Here is a 24,453-nt window from a genome sequence, read left to right as displayed (position 1 = left end):
CTGTCTCCAGGTACAGGCAATGGAATTCCCTATTCAAGGATAGATTCTGAAAGCAATAGCCAAGGGGAACTAAGCAGAACAATAAGCAAATAATTCGTCTCCCACAGTCACCAACACTATCCAAGAGACCTCTCACTTACACCCCAGGCTCTTCTGAGACCGTGCAGCTGATGTCCCAGGATGCTCTTCTGCAGCTGCCGTGTGTTTCCCTGCTGCTTAGACCCTGGTCTAAGGGCTTCCTTCTTAGCTTTCTGAAAGGCATTTTCCCGTTTCCTGATGTAGGGATATCTTCATGGAGGCTGAAGACAGAGCATGATGTAAGAGACTAATGCCTCAGACCTTGACAGAAGAGCAAGATTCTGGGTGTACCTCAGGTGCCCAATTGACAGGGGAGATGTTCCGTGGTGCCATAACGAAGGGGTAGATTTGAATTCCCATTCGCTTTCTTGCTTTGATTGGTTGAATTGGTAACAATGAGGGAAAGACCTGAGTATTTGAGTAGGAATATTTGAACAAAACGTTTTATTCAAAATACTGCAAGTCAAACCGAAAAGCTGCATTTCTTGGGTCTGACTTGGACATTCAGTACCATGTGGCTGTTGGCCAGGAACAACTTGCCTGAGCAGTTAGTGTCTCAATTGTAAAGTCCTGTGGTCTTTTCCATGTCTTTGAATTATGGTATAATTACTCAGAGTAAAACTAAGTAACTCACTGAAAAAGCATGGGATAAAACCGGACTCTCTGAACATGGCGGACAATGAGAGCTGACGAGAGGCCAAGGACAATGGCACGGGGTTTTGATCCTACTTCATGTTCTGGCTTTGTGGGAGCCTAGACAGTTTGGATGTTCACCTTCCTAGACCTGGATGGAGTGGGGAGGGCCTTGGTCTTTCCACAGGGCAGGGAACCCTGACTGCTCTTGGGGCTGGAGAGGGAGAAGAGGAGTGGGGGGGAGGGGGAGAGGGGTGGGAGGAGGGGGAGGGAAATGGGAGGCGGGGAGGAGGCAGAAATTTTTTTTTTCAAAAATAAATAAAAAAAAAAAACTAAGTAACTCTTCCATTGTCACACTTGGGCCTGGGAACCCTTTTTGTTGTGGATAAGTGTAGAGGAACACCTGGCGCTTCGTTTGTCTCTCCCTTCCAGTATCCTGGTAATAGCTGTGGAGTAAGAATTATATATGCTTATAGTATATAGCTGAGTGTTATAATATGTGAAAACATCCTAAAAATGATGAGCACTGCTAAGCTAGTTAATACATTTATTAAACTTGGACATAAGATCCTTTGTGGTCTCAACCAATCAAGAGGGTTTTAAGTGTGGTGTTCATCAGCTAGATAGCGCCTATGCATGCCGCCAACAGCCTAGATAGCATCTATGCATTTCGCTAACAAGTCTCTGCCCTCTCAGAAACATCAGCCCATTCTCCTTTCCTCAAATACTGGAAGCCAATTTTGTTCTCTACTTCTATCACAATGACATTTTTAGATGCCAGTATAAGTGACAACACACAATATCTGTCTTCCTGTGCCTGCTCCACTTCACCCAGTAAAACATCTTTCAACTCCCTCCATATAGCAACAGATGACAAAGATGGTAGTAAGACTGAGTGATATTTGATTTCACAGATATATTAACCTATGAAGTGAGTGCATTGTGTGCCTCTGTATGCGCGTGTCTCTGTGTGCCTGTGTGTGTCTCTGTGTCTTTGCATGCATGTGTGTATGTGCATGTGTGTCTCTGTGTGTGCATGTGTCTGTGTGTGTGTGTCAGTATGTGTGCATGTGTTTGTGCCTGTATGTGTGTCTCTCTGTATGTGTCAGTATGCATGTGTGTGTTAGTGTGTGTGCACACGTGTGTGGGTGTGTTTGTATGTATATTTGTATGTGTGTGTGTGTGTGTGTGTAGTGTAGTGTTTTCTCACTCCTCTGTCAGGGATCACTGAGACAAAGTCTCTATCTTAGCTCTTGTGAATCATGCCAGAGCACATATGTGAGAGCAGACACCACTTTGATTTCCATTGGACATATTCCCAGAAGTAGGATTGCTGGATCATATCAGAGTTCTATTTTGAGTTCTTTGATGAAACCCCATGCTGTTTCCTGACATGGCTGTACCAATCTACACTCCAATCAACAGTGTACAAGGGCATCCTTTCTCCACGCCTTTGCCAGCACTTGCTATAATCTGTCTTTCTGACAAAAGCCATACCAAGAGATCTGAGGTGACGACCCACTTGTGGCTTGATCTGTCCTTTGCTGACAATTGGTAATGCTGGACACAGCTCCACATAGCTGTTGACTATCGTGTGCCTTTTGAGGAATGTCTCTGCATATCCCTGGCTTTTACTGCTGGTCAGTGAACTCTCTGACATATCTGGATATTAACCCATAATTAGTTGTGTTTTGTAAGTGTTTTCTCCCATTCTCTAGGTGGTCTCTGCACTGTTGTTTTTGTTTGCTTTAGCCCCATTTTTCCAGTTTTACTTTACTGTCTACTTTGGGAATCATTTTCCAGGACAAGGTCAAGTTAACATCCACATGGTTTACTATCCCGTTTCCCAGTTTCTGTCTTACTTTTGGCTTCACTTACTTTTTGTGTATGAGGTGAGTGGGGTTTAATTTAATATTTCTGTATGTGTAATCTCCAGTGTTCTGTGTTCAGCAGGACCCTTAAGCAGGCAATAACACTGGACTGTGGCTAGGAAAGGACCTGATAAAGCATATGGACATTTGTGGAATTATTAATTTGATAAATGCCAGATAAAATGGCATGACAGTTTTCTAACATAATTTATTTGCAGGATTAATAACTCTACTCATGATAACATTTTAAAGCAAGAATTAGCAGTAGAGTGAGGATGATTCTGCCAATGCAGTGGCTTCTAGAGATAATTTATCCTAAAATTTTCCCTTTTATCCAGGGTCCTGGAGTCAGTTTGTGGTATGTCTGGATTGGAATTTTAGCTGGTTTAATGATGCTCTAAGTTAGAAGGTTCTGTATCTGGTGTCCCGTCCTCCCAGCTTTTGGAGTCTCTATCCCTCTTTATTTTTAGTTATTAAAATGTCTCTGATACTGTGCCAGAATAATACTGATTTTCATTAAGACATTTTTTCCCTTACATTTAGGTTTGCTGTTTCTCTGATAGGCCTTGCTGTGCCCCGGGCTATCTTAGCACTCCCTATATAGCTCATACCCTGGAACTCCCTCTGTAGCCCAGGCTATCTAGTACTTCCTATGTAGCTCATACCGTGGAACTCCCTCTGTAGCCCAGGCTATCCTAGCACTCCCTATGTAGCTCATACCCTGGAACTCCCTCTGTAGCCCAGGCTATCCTAGCACTCCCTATGTAGCTCATACCCTGGAACTCCCTCTGTAGCCCAGGCTATCCTAGCACTCCCTACGTGGCTCATACCCTGGAACTCTCTCTGTAGCCCAGGCTATACCAGACCTTGTCTCGAAAACCAAATCAAACCTGCTACTGTCTCCTCACTGGGGTTAGAGCTGTCCAGCTCAGTTACCCCTGGGTCCATCGCTTTCCTCTTCCTAGTTTTCTCTGTGACACGATTGGTCCCAGCTGCATTCTAACCCTCGTCTTCGGATAGAATTGTTTGTCTCCTTTTTTTCATTCTTTTCTTTTCAGTGCTGGACACTGACCCTAGACTCGCTGTGGGCTGCTCGAATGCCGTGTGGCTGAGCTCCCATACCACTACCCCTCACGATTATTTTGCTATTTTGGAAAGTGCAGCCCTAAAGGCTCTCTCTCTCTCTCTCTATATATATATATATATATATATATATATATATATATATATATATATATTTTTTAGCAGTCTCGCATGTTTCTATTCTTGACTTTACACATAAATACAGGTATGAGTTGATGGTCATACATCGTAGCACATACCTAGCGTGGCCTGGCAGTCAATGTCAGGTTTTGGTAAAGCCATTATGTTGTTTGGGGTTTCTGTCCTACCTGGTTCCTACAATCATTAAGTCCCAAAGGAATCACACAGAGTTCTACATTAGGTTATAAACTGATTGGCCCATTAGCTCAGGCTTCTTATTAACTCTTATAACTTATATTAGAATATTATATTATTCTAATATATGTTAGCCACATGGCTTGGTACCTTTTTCAGCAGGGTAGTCACATCTTGCTTCTTCTGTGGCAGAGTCACACTGAAGACTAGACTTCCTTCTTCCCAGAATTCTCCTGTTCTTATTGACCCACCTCTACTTCCTGTCTGGTTGTCCCACCTATACTTCCTGCCTGGCTACTGACCAATCAGCATTTATTTAAAATCTAATTGCCAGAACACAGACCATTCTCCCAACCACCAATACAATGCACCACTCAAGCACTTTGGTGCAGTCTCTCATTGATGCCAGCTTCTTAGGTTCTCAGAGTACCTGTCCTTCCTACATCTCCAAAGCTTCTATCCAGCAGTTGATGAGATAGAAGTGGAGATGGTATGACAGGCCCTGGCTGCTCAGCTGAGGTGTGAGAGAGTCCTACTCATTTCTATTTCCACCCCTTTTCTGCCTTTGCTGTTGGTTCTGCCTGGTGGATTTCCCGATTTTCCCAATTCCCCTTATCATAACTTGAACTGGTAGAGGAAACAGTGGTGGATAAGAACATTATTATTAATGTAAACTTTTGCTGTATTAATATGTTCTTCTGCATGTGTAGATTTTATTTCTTAAAACAGACCAGTATTTACTATTTTTTCACTTTGTATTTTACTATGTAATCACAGAGCTAAAATGAGGCCTCGTTGACTATTATTTTAGCACAAAATGGAGATCAGTTTAAGAATTCAGCTTACATATGACCTAAATTCGTTTTCATTGTTGCTTTATGTTTTCTAGTATAAATTATGTAAGCACAAGCACCAAAATATCAATTTTGAAATGCCTATTAAAAAATGGGGCTGTAGCCCAGTAGGAGAGATCAGGCCTTTCATGCATGTGGCCGAGGGTCCAGCTACAAACACCAAAACTCCGAGAGTAAACCATGAAGAAGTTCAAACATGTCTTTATAGCAAATGGATGGTTTGTGCATGCAAACAGTCCTGTTATGAACTATGATTATGGGAGATTTTTTTGGTCAGGTTCTTTGAAACTTTCATAGGATCTGTACATGGGCCTTAGGAAACTGATGCAAAGGCTTCTCCACAGGTGGTAATTAGTATCAAATTTTATTTACATGTTTTATTTGTATAAATATCTGTCCTTGTTCTAGGATTAAAAATAAATACAATTTTTGATTGTGAACAAATTTAGAGCAATTGTGCCCAGAAATTTGGCATATTGGTTAAGGCATCCATGGGATTTATGACAATTAGTTGTAAATAGCCAGTCTGTTTGCCACAAACAAATGCTTTATCATTGATGTAGGCTATTTTTTCCACAAGTCTTAAGAATATACTTTCACACCATGCTCCTTTATCTGTAGAAATTTGTTCTAGAAGAACACTTTGAGCATAAAACCTAACAGAAAAATGGAACTGTTCTCAGTTGTGTAACAGTATTAAGCTTTATTTGAAGCCTGGAAGAAATCGAGTCACACCACCAACAGTGAAATATAAAAACTATATCACACTAGCCCCCAATAATAAAATGTAGAAACTGTATCCCATTAATGCCCAAAATGCTGTAAATGCTTTGAAATAACAAATGTTTATTTTTAACCCTTTTTAAACTTTAAGTATATCTTATAATATCTCATTTTAAGATTATGGGTATAAAAATGCTTATAAAATATTTTATGGGAAGTAGCAGAAACTACAACTACATTGTTACAATTTTATCTCTGAAACTCTACACATGTGTACATACAAAAGGGTTGGAATACACATATGTAATATACATGTGTATGCATATCTTTGTAGGAAATTCAATAGATCATACAGATAATATGTAGGAAATTCAGTAATAGTTTTTTTTCAATGTCAAGATCCTCATATTTGAATAAAAATATATTCACAGAGAAAGCTCTTAACTTTCATACAAGAGGCACAGTACGATTGTCCCATTGTACATATTAAGCTAAATCATAGCACTATCTTCCACTCTATATAGTGTCATCCAAAAACTAATTTTTGAGTATTATTTTTATAAAAATTATTAATTGGAATGTTTTATTTTTTAATGAACAACGATGAAGCTTAGCAGAACATTATCTTGTTCCAAATAAATGTGACATAACTGTACTCACTTGTTACTTATTTTTAATAACTAAGTGTAATGTCTGAATTATAGAATAATAATAGTGTCGGTGCATACATTTGCTTACCTACAAGCCCTAGGGAGGGTATAACATGAGCATAAGTGTTTTCTGCTTTTATTAATAGTATTGTTATATTGTCAGGTTGTTTATATTGAAAATATGAAGTGTTTCATCTTTGAGTTTCTGCTCAGTGGTAACAGGGTATGGTCAAACCCAGTTGCATTTGTATTGCATGTTCACAGAGCACATCCCTTTCTTTTGAAATGGTGTGTGTTACTAATGAAGCTCTTTCTTCATGTAAGCATGTTAGAAAAATGTATTTGCATTTAAAAGGGCAACCCATTGCTATAAATTAACTCTTGAAAAGTAAAATGCTTAATTTGTGTGAGTTTTGTTCTGGTTATTTGTCCAGTCTTTCAAATATCATTTCAACAGACTAAAAAATCAGTGACTAGGTGAATTAACGTTAGGTTTAGTCTAAATATTCTGACTGGTGCCAAGATTTTTAATTTAAAGACTTTTCCCTCCAAAAAAACATAGACATACCAGATCCACACTTGCTTTTTCGTTAACAGGCTGTTGTTGGTTAAGGTACATAATCCTAATTCCTCTGCTACCTACTTCCTGGTCACATCAACGACCTGGAAAAGTACAAAAAAAAAAAAAAGCACAAATAAGTCCAAAATAGCATCACACATACCCCCTCCCGTCTTCCCTGCTCTCCACACTTGCCCTGTCCCCCACAAGCCTGTTCTCCACAAGAACATTCAGTGGCCATTATTGAGGTCACTTGAATGTGCTAAACGAGCAGGTCCTCTTAGGTGATAGTAGATTTGTTTTGGATGATATTTGCATTGATAACTCATTATACCCCTCTGGTCATAGGCGATGGCCTCTGTGTTTTCATGAATGCATGTCATGCTGTTGACAGTTGTGCCATGTCCGTTCTCTCCCTGATGGAATGTGTACATATACTCATGCTTGCATTTTCCTGCATTGTTTGGTATAGACTAAAATTCACCTGGCTGATGATGGGGTGCACCTTTAATCCCAGGACTTGGGAGGCAGAGGCAAGCAGATCTCTGTTGAGCTCCAAGTCAACCTGGTCTACAGAACAAGCTCCAAGAGAGTTAGGGTTACATAGACAAACCCTGCCTCAAAACAAAACAAAACAAAAACAAAAAACAAAAACAGAAAAATCAAAATCACTGAACCCCAAGCTGATCTGTAATTTTTCTCATAATTCTGTAGTGTTGAGAATTTTGTTAATAATGCTCTCAAATAACTTGATACAGGTGTTACAATTCTTGGTAGCTATGTTTTAGGACTAAGCTGTTCCACTTGCAGAGATCAAAAGCATGACAAAGTCACTTTGTCAAAAGATGCATTTTAAAAATTATCTCCACATTATTACCTACAGTTGCTCTTCTCTTTCTTCTCTCGTCCTCCTCTCTCTGTGTGTAATTTACTATGAAGAAGTCAATGTGGGTCATTTACAAAAACAAACATCAAATGAAAATAAAATTTCTATCCTTTCATTACAAAGAGATAAATGCTACTAACATTGTAAAACATTTCAATTTTTTCTATACTGTTAATTATTAATTACAAAATTCCAATCATAAATGTGCCTATGCTTTTAGTATATTCTAGTGATTCATTATTAAATCATGTACTATGCAATACATACAATAATGCACACTATACATACATTACAATTTGCAATGTAAAAGATGTGTCCTTGAAAATCTTAACATAGCTCTGTAGCTGCAGGTCTGACTGCATTTTGGCATCTGGCTGCATGTTGAGAACTAGATGCCTTGAGTTCCATGTTTTAGAAGATTTACCCTCAAGGTTCCTCTTGCTGAAGAAAAGTTATAGTTCCCATGCACGTCAGCTTCCTTAGAGCCCTGAACACAGCATGTAATTGGAAAAGCATCTGGTCTCTAATCTTCTGGTGCAGGCAGGCTCCTGGTTCCTTCAGAGAATGACCTGTGGTGGCATATTCTCTGTGTGTAGTAGAAGTGATGGGGAGGATTACACTATAAAGATATGCCTTTATAAATATTTTAAAATATGTTCCAAGTATTGACTTGGGCAGTACAATGACTTAAACACAGTGTCCTGCACTCTATGTTCATTTTTAACTTTCTGAACCAAGAAACAATTAATTTGCGTCAATGGATTTTATTTAAATAATCATTGGAATAGATGCTACTTTTTAAAAATTCTGACTGTAACTGTTTTCTCCTCCTTTATTTGGAAAAACATGTTTTTAGACATGAGAAAAAATTTTTCTATTTGATGTATGTTGTGTATGTCATGATAGGCTTCACAGCACATTAGCTTAGAAAAACCCAGCTTTTCAGGGAAATCTGCTATCTCCAGACTAAGTGCTAAAGTAAATATTTTAAGTTCAGCAGAAATGCCAGAAACCCCAGGAAGGGGAGGGTTCTTCGCTGATGTCAGTAACTGGATACTTAAGATGCCACTAGTTTTGTTGTTGCTGTGGTTGCTTGGTTGGATGGCTTTGTGTTTTGAGACAGCTTCCTTCTTTAGCCAGGCTGTCTTCAAACTCACAATGTAGTCAAGAAAGCCCTTAAATGCCTAATCTTCCTGCCTCTTTCTCCCAAAGCTAGCATTACAGACATGCACTGAGCACCTGGCAATGTGTTGTTCCTTAACTCAGAACTTAACTTTAAAAGGAAAGCTTAAATGAAAATCCTTGTTGTGTTGGTCTTTTTCTCTACAATTGATTTCCTTGTCATTTATTTGCATCATTGTATTATTGCTGCCTTAGCCAATGGCCAAGAAAGATAAGGATGGCTCCTGCCTGTAGTGGCAGCACCTGAAACAACATACTGCTGCTGTACAAGATCTTCAAATGTACAGCCTTCTGGGTTAGGTTAGGAAGGACAGAGAAGCCTGGGTTCATGAAAGCTGTTGGGCAGAATGCTTTGCAGATGGGGATTTCAAAGTCAGAGACATTGTATCGGTAGGCACACTCAGAGAGAACCTTGTATCAGCAAGCAAACTCAGAGAAAACCTTGTATCACCAGGTACACTCAGAGAAAACATTGTATCACCAGGCACACTCAGAGTAAACATTGTATCAGCAAGCACATTCAGAGAAACATTGTATCACCAGGCACACTCAGTGAAGTTGCAACCTGTGTGGAACAGAATGAAGGGTAGAAACAACCTGTGTAGCATGGGAAGCTGGTAGAAATTGTACTGCCTGGTAGGAGACAACAGAGATACCTCTTAACTGGGCCTGGCACTGAGCCAGCAGTATGAACACCCGAAAGAGAGCTGTAGTTCAGAGCTGCAGCAGCCTTTCAGTGAATAAACTTGGCATTTCATTTACATCCTCAACCCACAATCCTGAAAATTTGGTTCTTTTAGTTCTACTCAGCACTACAATTGGATAAATAAATAATAAATAGTCATCTTACACATAAATCAGGAAGAGATTGCCTTGTTTTATTATAGGGCAATCTTCAAGGTCTCATAATTTAAACACATTCAAACAAATAATGCATTTGTTGAATTTTGAAAGGAGAGGAGCATTTTATTATAGTAAAATGCCTAAACTTGTTTCTTTAATATGAAAACGGACAGGATCCCACTTAAACAACAAAAAGAATTCTGGCACATAATATCAAAATTGATGGGTATAGAGATGGCTCAGTGGTTCAAAGAAGGTATTGCTCTTGCAAAGAATCTGAATTTGTTGCCCAGCTCTCATGTTGGACATCTCAAAACCACATATAACTGCAGCTACATTCTCTTACAGCCTCTGTGGGTACCCACACCCTGTGGGCACATTCTGCTGAAAGATCTGGCATCCTCTTCTGGCCTCTACAGGAACCATACTCATATAGGCATGCACACATATATATAACTAAAAATTTAGCAAACCTTAAAAACAAATTCTTTTTATGCATCTTACAGCTAATTCATTGCTGAAAAAATCAAAATATATTTTCCTTAAAATCTCTGCATTCCATGTAAGTTGACTTGCCTTGTACTTACAGTGAAGAAATTTTCTTGTTAAGTTGCATCTCTGCCTTCTCACAGTTTGAAAACAGAACTTCCTTCTCTTTCTGAGAAAGTTACAAGTTAACTCATTTGCCCAGACTATGGGGACTCTGGGTCATAAAGGACTTAGCTGTAATTTAAATTCCACTAATCACTAGTTAACAGTGTGCAGGCTAATTATTCTCACTGCTGAAGGGGATAATAGAAGCTGCCTCATAGGGTTATTATGAGAATTAATGGAGGTAGCATTCCTTCCTTAAGCCTCCCAGGCCTGTGTATTTCATATAACACAGATGGGGCCACATTGTTAGTGCCTTTCCTGCCCTTCACCTGCCTCCCTCCTCTGTGTCTCCCGCAACCTGACTTCTAAATAATGCAGAAGTAACTGTAGGAACACCAGCGTTACTGCCCAGATGCACATGCTACGGAATTAACTCAGCGGTGAACTTAGCGTTCCATCTTCAACCTTTCCCCTTCACTAATCATCTTCTCCAGCCCACACCAGCAAGAGTCCACCAGGGCACTGGGCTAACAGTGAGGCCAGTTATGCACGTGGGCACTCCAGCAGAGTTTCGACTTCTCTGCTTCATTCTTCCCCCTAAGCCTAGATGGAACCCATGTTGCTCACAATTCACTCACTCCAGCCGTGGGCCATACTGTGACTGCCATCAGGACCTGCCACAAAGAGGACAGTGGTTCAATAAAATCCTTAACTGTATTTAGAGCCCACTTGAAGCAATCACTCTCTATAAAGCCCAAGGAGTCCTAGAAAAGGGACATCAATTCACAGGCCACAACACTCAGCAGGGCAATCGGAGGGAGGAAAGAGGCAGCTAACTGCCCTTTCCCCAGGATTCCACAATATACAAAACATTTTGGACCACACATTGTTCCATCCTCCCCCCATCCTAGGAAGTAGACAAAGCAGATGCTGGCAGCAAAGACTGATGCCTAGGAGAATAAATACACAGCAGGTGAGGAGCAGAATTGGGAGAAGTGGCTAAAGGGCAGGGCTAGCCTCTCATCCATGCAATCATCCTATAGTTTGGTAAATAATTGTTTGCCCGTAGGGAAAACCATGTCACTGAGAAGAAAAAATGTTTCATAAAACATTCAAAAGCCTAAAATTTTCCTCCTTCACTCACTTCAGAGAAAATAAAAATAGGAGAACTAAAAATTTGAAACCATCAGTCGAGAATCGTCTACAACAATAATTGTATCAGTCTGGAGCAAACATGTACATGTTACAGATAGAAAGGCCTTCTTGAAGCCTCCCCATATTGAAATATGTGTGTAAGTCAAGACCGCTCTTGAAGAGGAATGGTAAGAATTTTTACGAGAAATTTTAAATTCATTCTGTCAGCTTTATAAAAACCCACATCATTACTGCTTCTTCAGCGTGGGTGATTGCTGCATAATCCCAGCATGTGCCTCAAATAAAGATTCCATGTGAGATAGTATGAACCAAAAATATTTTTCTCTTAAAAGTACTATTTGATACGGGCAAATGTTTTAATTGTATCAGATTCCTCTTAAACATTGTTACCTTGAAAATATCAGCAAAACCTTAATGGCCTGAAATCTTAAAAAGGTGGCTTCTATTTAATGAATGTAACTGCACTGATGCCTGCCATTGGTATGTGCTATGTGTTTGTGTATGTGTGTGAGGGCAAGGGGGGGCGAGAGGAAGGGAGGAGAAGAGGGAGGAAGGGAAGAGAGAGAGAGACAGGGAGGGAGGAGGGGAGAGAGAGGGGGAAGAAGGGAGGAAGAGAGAGAGGAAGAAAGAGAGAGAGAGAGAGAGAGAGAGAGAGAGAGAGAATTGCTTGAAGCATGCCTCTGGGTTGGCTGATTGGCTCTATGCCTTTTAAGAATCTCAGCTTCACTGTTCTCTGACCTCCTATTGTCCCAGTTCTGATTTATGGGACTTAGACTCTCTCCAAAGGCAAGGTGTCTGGAGTTTAGGGTCCTTGCTTCACAGCCCCTCCCCTTCCCCCGTGCCCTCCCCCTTGCTTGGGTTCACCTTGTCGTAACCTTGCAGAACTCAGCATTTTTCACCTGGGCTCAATAGCCGGGAGAGTCCACTGGAGCTGAGACCAAGCCATGGTTTCCATTCCTGGGTGATGGAGTCATGGGAGAAACTGCAATGAGCAAACATAGTGGGACCTGAGCCGGCTGGAGTGTGCGTTAAGCCACTCAAGACAGAGCAGCTGCTCAGTCTTCCAGCCTGCATCTGCCACTGACCACTGAAGTGTGTGTTTGTGCAAGGTGAGAGCGGGGCTTTTCCTTAATTTGGAGACAAATTGCCAGGTATTGCTGTTGATTATGCTTCATAATTTGGGGGGGATGTGTATCACTGACAAACCTAGGTTGTTGACTGTGAGGGCTCTGTTTATGCCCTGGTTCGTCTTCAGAGTCCAATCAGCTCCCCCACCGTATGTGTCTGAATCATGGCAACAAACTGAACGTGGAGCTGCTCTCGGTCCCTGCAGTGTGATCGTTTCGTGGTCTCCTTGAATTCTTTCCTTAATGGCTGCTGCCAAGTGTCCTGCTGTTCTTATACAGACTCCCAGTGCGAACTGGAAGGCATGCTTTAGATAGAAGTCTGAATTACTATTTTTAAAGTTCATGGTGTGATGTATTCTTTGTTTGCCCACATGCTAAGCACCAAAACTTTCTAGAGTTTCTCTGATGATCTAAGAACAGAAGCAGTGTGGAGCTTCTGTGCATTTGCTTCTCAAAATAAAGTTTCTACTTGGCCATGTTTGTGCATGTGTGCATATGTGTGTGTGTGTGCGTGCATGCGTGCGTATGTGTGTGAAAATATCTCAGAACCAAAAAAAATTCAATAACATTTTTCTTCTGATATGCTTCTATCTTAACAGCATATAAGCTGTTTTTATGAGCACATTTAAATTGTACAGCTTTAGGTTTTGTGCCTACTAAGTAACACAGATACTGTGTAGTAGCTTGTGAAAGTATATGGGAACATAACACACACTCCCCCTGAGTTCTAACAACAGGAACTAACCCATGTTCTTGGGAAAACGGATGGCCCTTAATCCTTAGCCACTGCAGCATGCTAGCTACCACACCAAACCTGTAAAATTATATATACATAAATATGTATGGTTTCTTAGTGACTAAATAAATAGGATACTTTTCATTCATGAATCACATCTCAGAAAGGGGGAATGTATAGGATTCAGGGTTTGTTTAAGTAGGATTAGAAAATAATGCGGGATGTTATTGAGTTTAAGTGGGGAAAGCGACACTGTACTAAATTAAATCACGATTGTGGAGGACTCCACAGCCTCAGACGTTGATTTCTAATGAAAGAGCAACACCATGCCTAAGGGAATCCAGAGTCAGCAGAAATGTAGCCCAGAAAATGTTTAGTAAAATATGCTGTCAACTTGAAGAATGCACTTGTCTGTACTGATCTGACACAAAGAATAAGAACAATGAACCAATACCTTTAAACTGTTTAAAATTAGTTTACATGTAGGTAGACTCTGAAAATGAACACAGTTCATATATTTAACTAAAATTCAGTGCATTTATTTATTTATTTATTTATTTATTTTTTGGTTTTTCGAGACAGGGTTTCTCTGTGGTTTTGGAGCCTGTCCTGGAACTAGCTCTTGTAGACCAGGCTGGTCTCGAACTCACAGAGATCTGCCTACCTCTGCCTCCCAAGTGCTGGGATTAAAGGCGTGCGTCACCACCGCCCGGCCAAATTCAGTGCATTTAAACTTATTTTAAAACAATCAACAAATAATATAGAATATTAAAATTGTGCATGCTGCTTTTGCCAGTTTAGCAGGGATGTTTGGAGGCCCAGCTGGAATGTCACCTGTTTTCACATACATACAGATTGTTTAATGCCTTGGCCTCTCTGTTCATGGCTTCCTGCTTTCAGAATCTGTGTAAGACCCTGTGAACCTGACTCTACCACCTGCATGATTTCCATGTGAGTTGGAAGAATACGATTTACGTCAAAGTCATGGGTGAGGAGTGCAGAGGCCTGATAGTCACAGAACTCCTTAGTAGAATTTGGGGCTATAAGTGTTTTGAAGCTAAGTCGAAGCAGGTGGGACTCCAGGTTCTTCTTTGCAGATACAGACTACAGACATTTCTTGCATGTCTGATTAAAAGACTTTTCTTTTTTATTATTTTTTCTTTTGGAGACAGAGCTTCATAATGGCCAGGATAAACTCAAACTTGCTTTGGAACAGAGGGCAGTTTTGAACTTGGGTTCTTCCAACTTCATCTTTTGTGCACAACTCTGGTGTGCTAGGATCACAGACATATGACACCATATCCTCTTTATGTACTTTTGAAGTTAAAACCCAAGGCTTCTTGCACACTAGAAAGCATTTTAGCAACTGGCCTGCATCCTTAGCTTCTTGTCTTTTTATCTTATGTTCAATGGTTTCTAAGAAAAAGGAAAAAGCAGTTGCCAGAAGATATACCTAGATTGTAGTTCTGGTTATCCTTGGTCATCACAGGAGGTGCCCAAGGAACTGATTGTTCTTTCTCCTAATGCCTGGGATCACAGCTGCAGTTTGTGTTTTTGCTTTTTTTCTGAAGTTTGGCATATTTGTATATGTATGACATTTCTTGGGTAGAGATCTCGGGTCTAGATAGGAAATTCATTTTGCTTTCATACTGTTCTGGGAGGTGATTCCATACAAACTCTGAAGGGCTGTGCTGTGACCGCAGTTTGCCATGGGAGGTCGTGGCTGAAATTTCCCACTATGGTAGTGGGATGGTCTTCGAGAAGCTAGACTGTAGGGCACTTTGTAGTGAAGGTTTAGAAGTTGAGGGTTTGGAAATTTAAGGTGTATATCTATGTATTATTATCAATATAATTCCTGTTTAAATATTTGAATTACTGTACTAGCATAGGTTTAAAAAAGGACACATCTTGTCCTACACACATTTTTAAAAAAATACTAATTATCAATGAAAAGCAAATTGTATGTAATAACTCAAACATTCTCCTCAATGTGCAGTTCCAGAAGTCATAGAGTCTGGGGCATATAGATCTGTGACATAGAACCTTCTCAGTACACGTAAAGCGTGTGTTTACTCCCCGAGACCCGCCACTACACACACAGACTTTTACTAGCAAAGGGTCATCAAGACAGTGCAATTACAACTTCACAATATTTTTACGGAGCATAGATATTCTTCATAAAGAAAGCATTGCCAAGTACCCAATGGTATATTGGGCTTTAAGAGGATGCCTAAAAATTTTAATTTAGTATTTTTTAAATCAATGAAAATATGCTTTTATTATCCTCTTTTGATGAAATATTTTAGAGATCATTATGCTTTGTGCATTTGTATAATGATGAAGTATTGAAAAAGTATGGGGAGTCCATCTCTTTCAGTTCTTGGCATCCTGCAAAATGGTGTCTCTGACGGGGGTCCTCAGAGCATGCCAGCGTGTCCAGAGATATTATTTTGTAGTTATAAAGTATCATATTCTATTGTTTCTAAGTTTTCTTATGAATCTGAAAAATAGGGAAAGAGTCAATAAGAATATCAACCAAGGACTCACTTGGAAAAGAAAAATAAGTGTCTGATACATAAAATAAATCTAAAGGAGTCAAAGACATAAAATATGAAGCCGGGATTATTGTAGAGCGGGAATGAGTGTGTGCCTACTCGCACATGGTATGTGCTGTACCAACATCTCTGAGCTGCCTTGAGCAGGATTGTGAGAAGCATTCTACTGTAGCAGGAAAGAGGGGTCCAATGCGGCCTTCTGTGCTGACAGCATGTTCCCTGTGCCTTTCAGGCCCCCGGGAACAAACAATGACAGAATCCTTACAGTATGTTTTTTGTTTGTTTGTTTGTTTTTTTACAGTTGTCTTATGACTTCTTTTTTTATTGTTTATTTATTTATTAAAGATTTCTGCCTTCTCCCCGCCACCACCTCCCATTTCCCTCCCCCTCCCCCATCAAGTCCCCCTCCCTCATCATCCCTAAGAGTATTCCGGGTTCCCTGCCCTGTGGGAAGTCCAAGGACCACCCACCTCCATCCAGGTCTAGTAAGGTGAGCATCCAAACTGCCTAGGCTCCCACAAAGTCAGTACGTGCAGTAGGATCAAAAACCCATTGCCATTGTTCTTGAGTTCTCAGTAGATGCCCTTCAATGGAAGAATGGATGAAGAAAGTATGGAATATATACATATTTGAGTACTACTCAGCAGTAAAAAACAATGACTTCCTGAATTTTGCAGGCAAATGGACGGAAATAGAAAACACTATCCTGAGTGAGGTGAGCCAGACCCAAAAAGAGGAACATGGGATGTACTCACTCATATTTGGTTTCTAGCCATGAATAGGGGACGTTGAGCCTATTATGCGTGGTCCTAGAGAAGCTAATTAAGAAGGTGAACCCAAAGAAAAACATTTAGGCGATGAAAGGAGACAGAGACAAAGACCCACATTGGAGCACCGGACTGAAATCTCAAGGTCCAAATCAAGAGCAGGAGACAGAGCACGAGCAAGGAACTCAGGACCGCGAGGGGTGCACCCACACACTGAGACAATGGGGATGCTCTATCAGGATCTCACCAAGGCCAGCTGGCCTGGGTGTGAAAAAGCATGAGATAAAACCGGACTTGCTGAACATAATGGACAATGAGGACTACTTACAGTATGTTTTATACTAGAACCACACACGTGTTTGGTGAAAATCCAGCGTGTTTCCTTGCTCATACTGTTGCTTCCCAAGTTGGGGTTTTGCCTGAAGTCTCACAGAGAGATGTTTGCAGCATTCTGATCTGGAATTCTTGTTGGTGGGGCAATGGAATGAGGAGTTATGATTTGTGCTTGGATGCTCCCGTGGTATCAGGCTGGACTGCACTGAATCTCCAATGATCAAGGAACCAGAGAGGCCAAGCTGGTGAGCAGGAGGTCTTCAGCTGGGAAAGGTTTCTTTCATCTGAGCCTGTCATTTCTTATCTCTCACTTCCTGTTCTTCTGGCTAGTGTCTTTATCCTGCATCTCACACCACACCGAGACCCGGACAGCAGAACGACTTATGTCATTCACGCTCAGTTCCTCAGTCTGGCAGCCTGTTTAGAGCGATGTGCAATGTTCCTAGCAACAGATTAAGGCAAATCCACAGAACCTCCAAAGCTGCAGCCACTGAAAACAGAAGGTCACCTAGTTGGATCTGGAATTTCTGCCTGTGGGCTTGTATTAGTTAAGAAACACAAATGTTTTTAAACATTTGAAAACTTAACATTAACTGAAACTTGGGAGGAGCAACCATTTTCAAAAACAAACACCGATAAAATTAGTCAAAGTAGTTAAAATGAGAGTCGTGTGTATGGACGCTAAAATACCGATGTGGAACAATCGGAGTATATGATGTCAGCAGGGGGTGATCTTTATTATCAGAAATATTTACTATGAGCAATGAACACAGAAAAGAGGGGAATCTAGACCTCCATTAAGAACCTTGAATGAGGTGTTGGATGGTGATTTAGTCTATCTGGACTTCAGTTTTACATCTGTGAAATTGGCCTAAGTCACATATCAGTGCTACAATATGTACACAGACTTGCCACAGCAGAGGACATGAAAAGTTCATTGTGAATCGTAATATTTTAACAGTCGGATTTCCATGACTTGGTGGACTTGTGAATTTTCCTAACTGGCGGGGGGGGGGGGGGGGGGAATGATAAGGACTGGTAGTGATTCCTAAAGAAAGTAAGGAAAATGAGTGGAAAATAAACAGGGCCAGTGTGGTTTCCAGAGAAGAGCTATCTTATTGCTACCGAGGACTTCCACCCCAGGGCTGCGATTACCACTGCCAAGGACTTCCACCCCAGGGCTGCCATTACCACTGCCGAGGACTTCCACCCCAGGGCTGCGGTTACCACTGCCAAGGACTTCCACCCCAGGGCTGCCATTACCACTGCTAAGGACTTCCACCCAAGGGCTGCGATTACCACTGCCAAGGACTTCCACCCCAGGGCTGCCATTACCACTGCCAAGGACTTCCACCCCAGGGCTGCCATTACCACTGCCGAGGACCTCCACCCCAGTGCTGTGATTATCAGAGATGTCTTACCACCACCGAGGACCTCCACCGCCAGTGCTAACACCATAGCATACTCAGAAGGTGGCATTCATCTGTGTTTGATGGTGAATAAAGCAGAGAACAAGATGGAGAGAGCGAGATGAAGGAAAAGAAAGGAGTGTGTGAAAGCGTAGTTTTAAAATATCACCAAGACGTCTTATCTGAATTCTTTAGGTCAGATTTACCTGTAATGTTAAAAACCCTCCCTGGTCCCCCCACCCCTGCCCCCAGCACAAGGCCACAACAAATAATGAGGTGTAGATACACTGATTGCAGGAATGCGTTATCGGTCCATAGAGAGGAAAAACACAGAGGGACTCAGTGTGCTCGGAACACACAGAATGGGATGCACCTGCTCAAAGGGAAAGGAACTGAGTCCACCTGGCAGAAACCCAGGCCTGAAAACAGGCCCCTACCTACAAGACCATTTGTGAAGGACAAATATTGATTGTTCTTTGCTTTGTGTTGTATTTGTTTCGATAGCCCTTGCTCACTAAATGGCAATGTCGTCTCTGTGTGAAAGCCCAGACTCTCTCGCGTGTCACAAACTCCCCATCAGGCTGGTAGCTAGCAGCCTTCAGCAGGAAAATAGTGAGTGGATGCAAACCCATCCAAACTACATCCACCATTGTAATGGCCAAATGTCAGAAATCAGGTCTACCCACCTGGCCTTTCATTAATTTCACAATCATATTTTTGTTCTTTTAAATGGAGGAACATTCAGATGGTGCATGCCTGTAACCTATCAATCACTTCAGGACAAATGGGCAGATCATTACTTCAAAGCTAGCCTGAACTACGTAAGAAGTTTGAAGCTTGCCTGAGCTGCATGAAACTCTATATGAAAACAAACAAACAATAACAAATAAAAGATCCAATTACATTCCATAATATTCCAGAAGTTAGTCATAAAGTCTTTTGAGGAATGTGCTTACTATGTAGTCTGATTTGCAGGAAGTCATCACTGAGCTAGTGAGATTAACTGGATAACCTAGATTTCCTCTTCTTTCTACTTCTATTCTTCGTGGAGACAAGGTCTCAGGTATTCTAGGCTGGCTATTATGTGTAGCCCAAGAATAACTTGAACTTCTGGTCCCCCTACCTCCACCTATTGAATGATGGGGTTACAGGCCCCAATCACCATACTGTTTACATAGCACTGGAGATTGAAACCAGGGCTTTGCCAAGTACTCTACCAGCTGAGTCTCATTCCCAGACATCTCACCCATCTACTAACAAATGATGTATTCCTTCCTCCTAGATTCATGGCACATTTACTAATGCAAATGCTGTGATCGTTGGAGAACAAGCTTTATTTCTTTATGGAATGACTCAAAAAGAAAAGCAATTGCCAATAATTTACGGGGCTATAAAGGCTACAAAAAGACACGGTGAGCTCCTGACTCTGTCCAGCTTCACTGTCCTGAGACAGGCTGCCCTTGACTAAGATTTCAGGTCAGACGGAAGCTGTGGTTATGAAATCGAGGGCACGTGATGATGAATAGGAAGTGTTTAAAATAAAAGAGACTGGACTGGACTTGGCCCCAAGTCATCTTGGGAAAGCACTTATAATAAATAGCAGGAGAACAAATGCCACATCCCAAGGGGAGGTCAAAAGTGAGGTTTCCATGGGGTGGGGGCTTCATGTGACACATGGTTGTGCCACAAAACTACTTCATGATGAGGGATCTGCTCCCCTAAGAGTCACAACATCACACACACACACATACACACACACACACACACAGCGCTGGTCATATTATGATCCAACTAAAACCGTTGTTCTATGGATAATATTGCAAATAAATTCCCTATGTAAGAATGAAGCTTTGGGACAGTAAATTGGACACTCTTCTCTTGTTAAGTAATCGCTAAGTCTCAGATCTGTGGCACTATCAGTGGATTTAGTAGGAGAAGCATTTTAAAAGTCCCAGCCATCCTTCTTTAGTGGTCTTTAAATGTTGTATTGCATAGCAAGAGTGATGACCATATGTGCCAGATACTTTCCTGAGTGCTATCCACACCCAAATGCTCTTAATTCTCATAACAGTGCTATAAATAACAGAGAAGGTAACTGGCCAGTTGAGGAAATTGAGACAGCAGCTAAGTAATTTTCAGTCAGCTCTTGGCTGAGTCAGAGCTCAAATCTGATTCCACAGCCTGTGGCTCAACCACCATGGAGACTGGTCTCAAGAGAGACATGTGATGTTTCTTAATCTGTCTTTAAAATGTCAAAATAATTGCACAAAAATGTGTGTTTTAAAAGTACGTATTGCAGTTTTTGCATTCGCTGACAGTTGACATCTTAGCAGGGAGGCAGGATAGCAAGTGTCTGGGGTGTCAGCAACACAGGAAGCCAAGAGATGGCGTCTTCAGCTGAACATAGGAATACAGGGAGAGAACTGGGGGTGGGGAGGATGCCAACCTCAAAGCCCTCCCCCAGTGACATATTTCCTCCAGCCAGGCTGCACCTCCTCAAGGTCCTGTAACCTTCCCAAACAATAGCACCTTCTAAGGACCATGTGTTCCGATATGTGCTCCTACAGAAGACATTGTCATTCAAACCACCATACTAAGTAAACTTTGATTTTAAAATAGATTTAAGTAAACTGGTTCCAACTTCAGTTTCTCAAGAGACCTAATGAATTATCACTTTTCTGAGCTGCATTTTAAATCTTGTCTCAAAGCATGGAGGATGTATGAATGAACGCCATGAAGAGGAGATGAGGTTTGCGTGGTATAGTTTGTCCAATGTCTTCTCTAGGTCTGATGACCATGCAGCCTTGTGGACACCTTCACAGCTGACCTGTGCCGTTCTCCATGTCTCTGTCCCGTTCCTTGTTATTTGAGTCAAATCATTCACTTATCACAAGTGCGGTAGATATTTGGAATATTTAGTGGGACTGGATTTGATGATTGAGGTTCTATATTAAAAAGGAAACTTGTGACATCTTCAAAGCAAAGGATTGTCATGAATACTTACAGAGACCCCGCCTGTGCTGAACTAATGCTGAAACACAATATCTATAAATCAAAATCCAATCAATGTTTTTAGCATTTTGACACAACTTGTTGGTAATAGCTTTGAGGATGGCTTAGACCCATCCATCACGTCACTTGATCGTTCCTGTTACAAATCTCCTGTGTGAAGGGCACAAGCCATTGGAGAACTGACTCAATTACCCGGCCAGACAGCGCATATCAATGTAGCAAACATAAAACTGCTGCTCATTTTGAAGGGTCTCGTTTCATCTTAATTTCTGCTTTATGACTTTCTGAAGCGTTCCAAAGACCACGATAATGGAGCCATTGAAATGACTATGATACACCTGGTCGAGGTGGCACAAGGGGATGCTCTTTCTTAGACCTACCTATTATTACTACTAAGTGAAACTCAAAGTGAGTGTGTGGTAGACTATGTCCATTCAGGAAAACATAAGCCTATTAGCTGATTGAGTTCTGAGCTATTTGAAAAGCACAGTATCTCACAATGAAAAAAAAATCCTTATAAAACCTTGATTATAGATATAATGACAGGGAAGAAAGGTACCGTAAAGTCATTTCAAGTTGTCATCTTTCCAACAATTTGGGCAGATAGTCTGTTCTCAATGACAGGACGGGAAGAGAGTATTTCATGAGATGCCTGGTAGTTCACCAAAGGGCCTGCTGGTGTGGGAGTCCCCTCTGTGTGCTGTGATTGCCACTGATGAATAAAGAAACTGCCTTGGCCTGTTGATAGGGAAGAGCTTGGGTAGGTGGGGAAGATGGAACTGAATGCTGGGAGGAAGGAGGCAGAGTCAGAACCACCATGGAGCCGCCGCCAGAGTAAGACATGCTGAATCTTTGCTGGTAAGCCACTGCCACGTGGTGATATACAGATTAATAGAAATGGGTTAAACTAAGATGCAAGAGTTAGCCAATGAGAAGTTAGAGCTAATGGGCCAAGCAGTGTTTTAATTAATATAGTTTCCATATTGTTATTTTGGGACTAAGCAGCCAGGAACAAACGAGCAACCTCCTTGCTACAGCCTGCCAATCTCTGGAGACTCTTCAGTCCTTACTTACTCTTGGAACAAGGTGAACTGAGACTTGCTCTTGACACAGCTTCAAGGGGAATGGATGGATCCTTTGCTGGATTCCTGGGACCTGGGGGTGGGGGAGCTCCCTGAACTAAATTTGGATCAAAGACCAAAATGTAACATACATCATTGTTTCTAGGCTGCATTCACCATTCACTGGACTCTCTCTTCACGTATGTAAACATGAAAGCCTATGACTTTCATTTCTCCTTACAGAGAATACTTGTGTTCAAAAACAGAGATTGAGAAATACAGAGCATATGTGAAGATCAACATTCCTTGCTGTCTGAAAGACATATAATGTAGTGCCTTAGAGCCCAGACTCAGACCCTGTTTACTGAGAACTGAGATGAATCTCTTGGGCTCTCTAGTTTTATCATCTATAAAGCAGGAATAATGGGATCTATCTCATATGGTAATGATTAGAATTCAATTGCTCTTGGCTAATAGCAGTCCAGCATATTCACTAGGTACTTGTATTTTTTTCATTCCCTTTCTGTTGTGATAAGTAGAAATGGCCAAAACTACTTGGGAAGGCAAATGCTTATTCCGGTTTATAGGTTTCAGTCCATCATTGAGGGAAGTCGGAGCCCATGCACAAACAAGAGCAGAAGCAGAAATCATTGAGGAATGCTGCTTATTGGCTTGTTGGCGGCCTCATGCTCAACTAGCACATAGCAATGTAACCTGCCTTCCGCCTGACCCACTACTGAGCACAGTCTAAACCAAGTGGGAATTAATGCTGGGTTTACTTTATGGGACATATGAATGCAGTCTTTTCTTTTCTGTGATATTTCAGTGCAGGCTCTATAGTCAGAGCTTCTGGAGTCAAATCCTGATTCTGATGATTCTCCAGGTAATTCTAGGCATATTGCTTAACCTGGACTCCTACACATCTGCTCTGCAGATTTGAAGGCGATGTTACAGGCACCATCTGCTGAAGCGTAGGAGCCAGCAATACAAAGTACTTTTATATTGTTGTTGAGAGACGGTAAAAGAGGCCCACTAGGTCTATGAAATGCACAAAACTGCCACTTCACCCCATTCGGGTCCTATCAAACAAGGGGTAATAAAGACAACAATCCCATTATCCCGTGGTCAGTGATCCAGCCGGACTGAAGACCTGCCAGGCTACATTGTATACACGTCAGCTGTGGCAAAAATTAGTCAACATTGTTTAGACAGCATTTGTGATGTCTGGGTCACCAGCTGTCTGGAAAAAGAAGAACACTTCTTTCTTCTGTGTAGTGTCGTGTGCCAGCCAGCTAGCATCAGGGGAAGGGGGAGAAAACCTTGTGCTGGCAGTATAACCAGTGTGACTCTAGCTCTCACTGGATCCCTATCCTCAGGGAAGGTGCTGCCCTACCCTTAGTGCCCCAGGCTTCTACAGGTCGACTGACAGCAAAGAACTCAAAGTAATACGCATGAGTCTCACTCCAAGGCCAGCATAATGAAGAACCACTGACTGCTAGGAACACTAGCATGGGCTCTCACCCGGTAGGCTGCAATTAGCAGCTGAAATGGAGAACTCTGTGGGAACACATAAACGTATTCTACAGTAAGATGTTTGAAATTATTCTATTTTTTTTGTTGTCATTGTTATTTTTATATCCCACTCAAAGTTTCCCCTCCCTTCTCTCCTCCCAGCCCCCTCCCCTGCCCCTCCTCCCATCCACCCCTTCTCGTCTATGTTTCTTCAGAAAGGGCAGGCCTCCCATGGATAGCAGCCAGCCATGGTATATCAAGATGCAGTGAGGCTAGGCACCTCCTCTTCTGTTGAGGCTGGATGTTGCAATTTGATAGAATGAAAGGACCCCAAAATCAGGAGCAGAGTCAGAGACTGCCCCTGCTCCCACTGTCAGGAGTCCCACAAGAGGACCAACTACACAACTGTCACATGTGCAAAGGGCCTATGTCAGTCCCAGGCAGGCTCTCTGGAAGGCAATTCAGTCTCTTAGAGCCTCTGTGCACCCGGGTTAGCTGGTTCAGTGGGTGAAAAT

General features: G+C 41.6%; 1 protein-coding gene across 4 annotated transcripts in view; it reads left to right on the top strand.

The window, feature by feature from the left end:
- Arhgap24 (Rho GTPase activating protein 24) overlaps positions 1–24,453 on the top strand; it is a 398,083-nt gene that overhangs the window by 252,025 nt on the left and 121,605 nt on the right. Inside the window, exon 1 of one of the 4 annotated variants that reach the window (XM_057772997.1) lies at positions 12,520–12,535. The exons of the other annotated variants lie outside the window; for them this stretch is intronic. The gene's annotated coding sequence lies outside the window, so the exon portion shown is untranslated. Of the gene's footprint in view, positions 1–12,519; positions 12,536–24,453 lie in introns of those variants that run through there. 4 annotated transcript variants of the gene reach the window in all.

The sequence above is a fragment of the Chionomys nivalis genome, chromosome 6, assembly GCF_950005125.1.
Source record: "Chionomys nivalis chromosome 6, mChiNiv1.1, whole genome shotgun sequence".
NCBI classification, from domain to species: Eukaryota; Metazoa; Chordata; class Mammalia; order Rodentia; family Cricetidae; genus Chionomys; species Chionomys nivalis.
The sequence above is the reverse complement of the archived record's forward strand: the minus strand, read 5'-3'. Positions and strand labels throughout refer to the sequence as shown.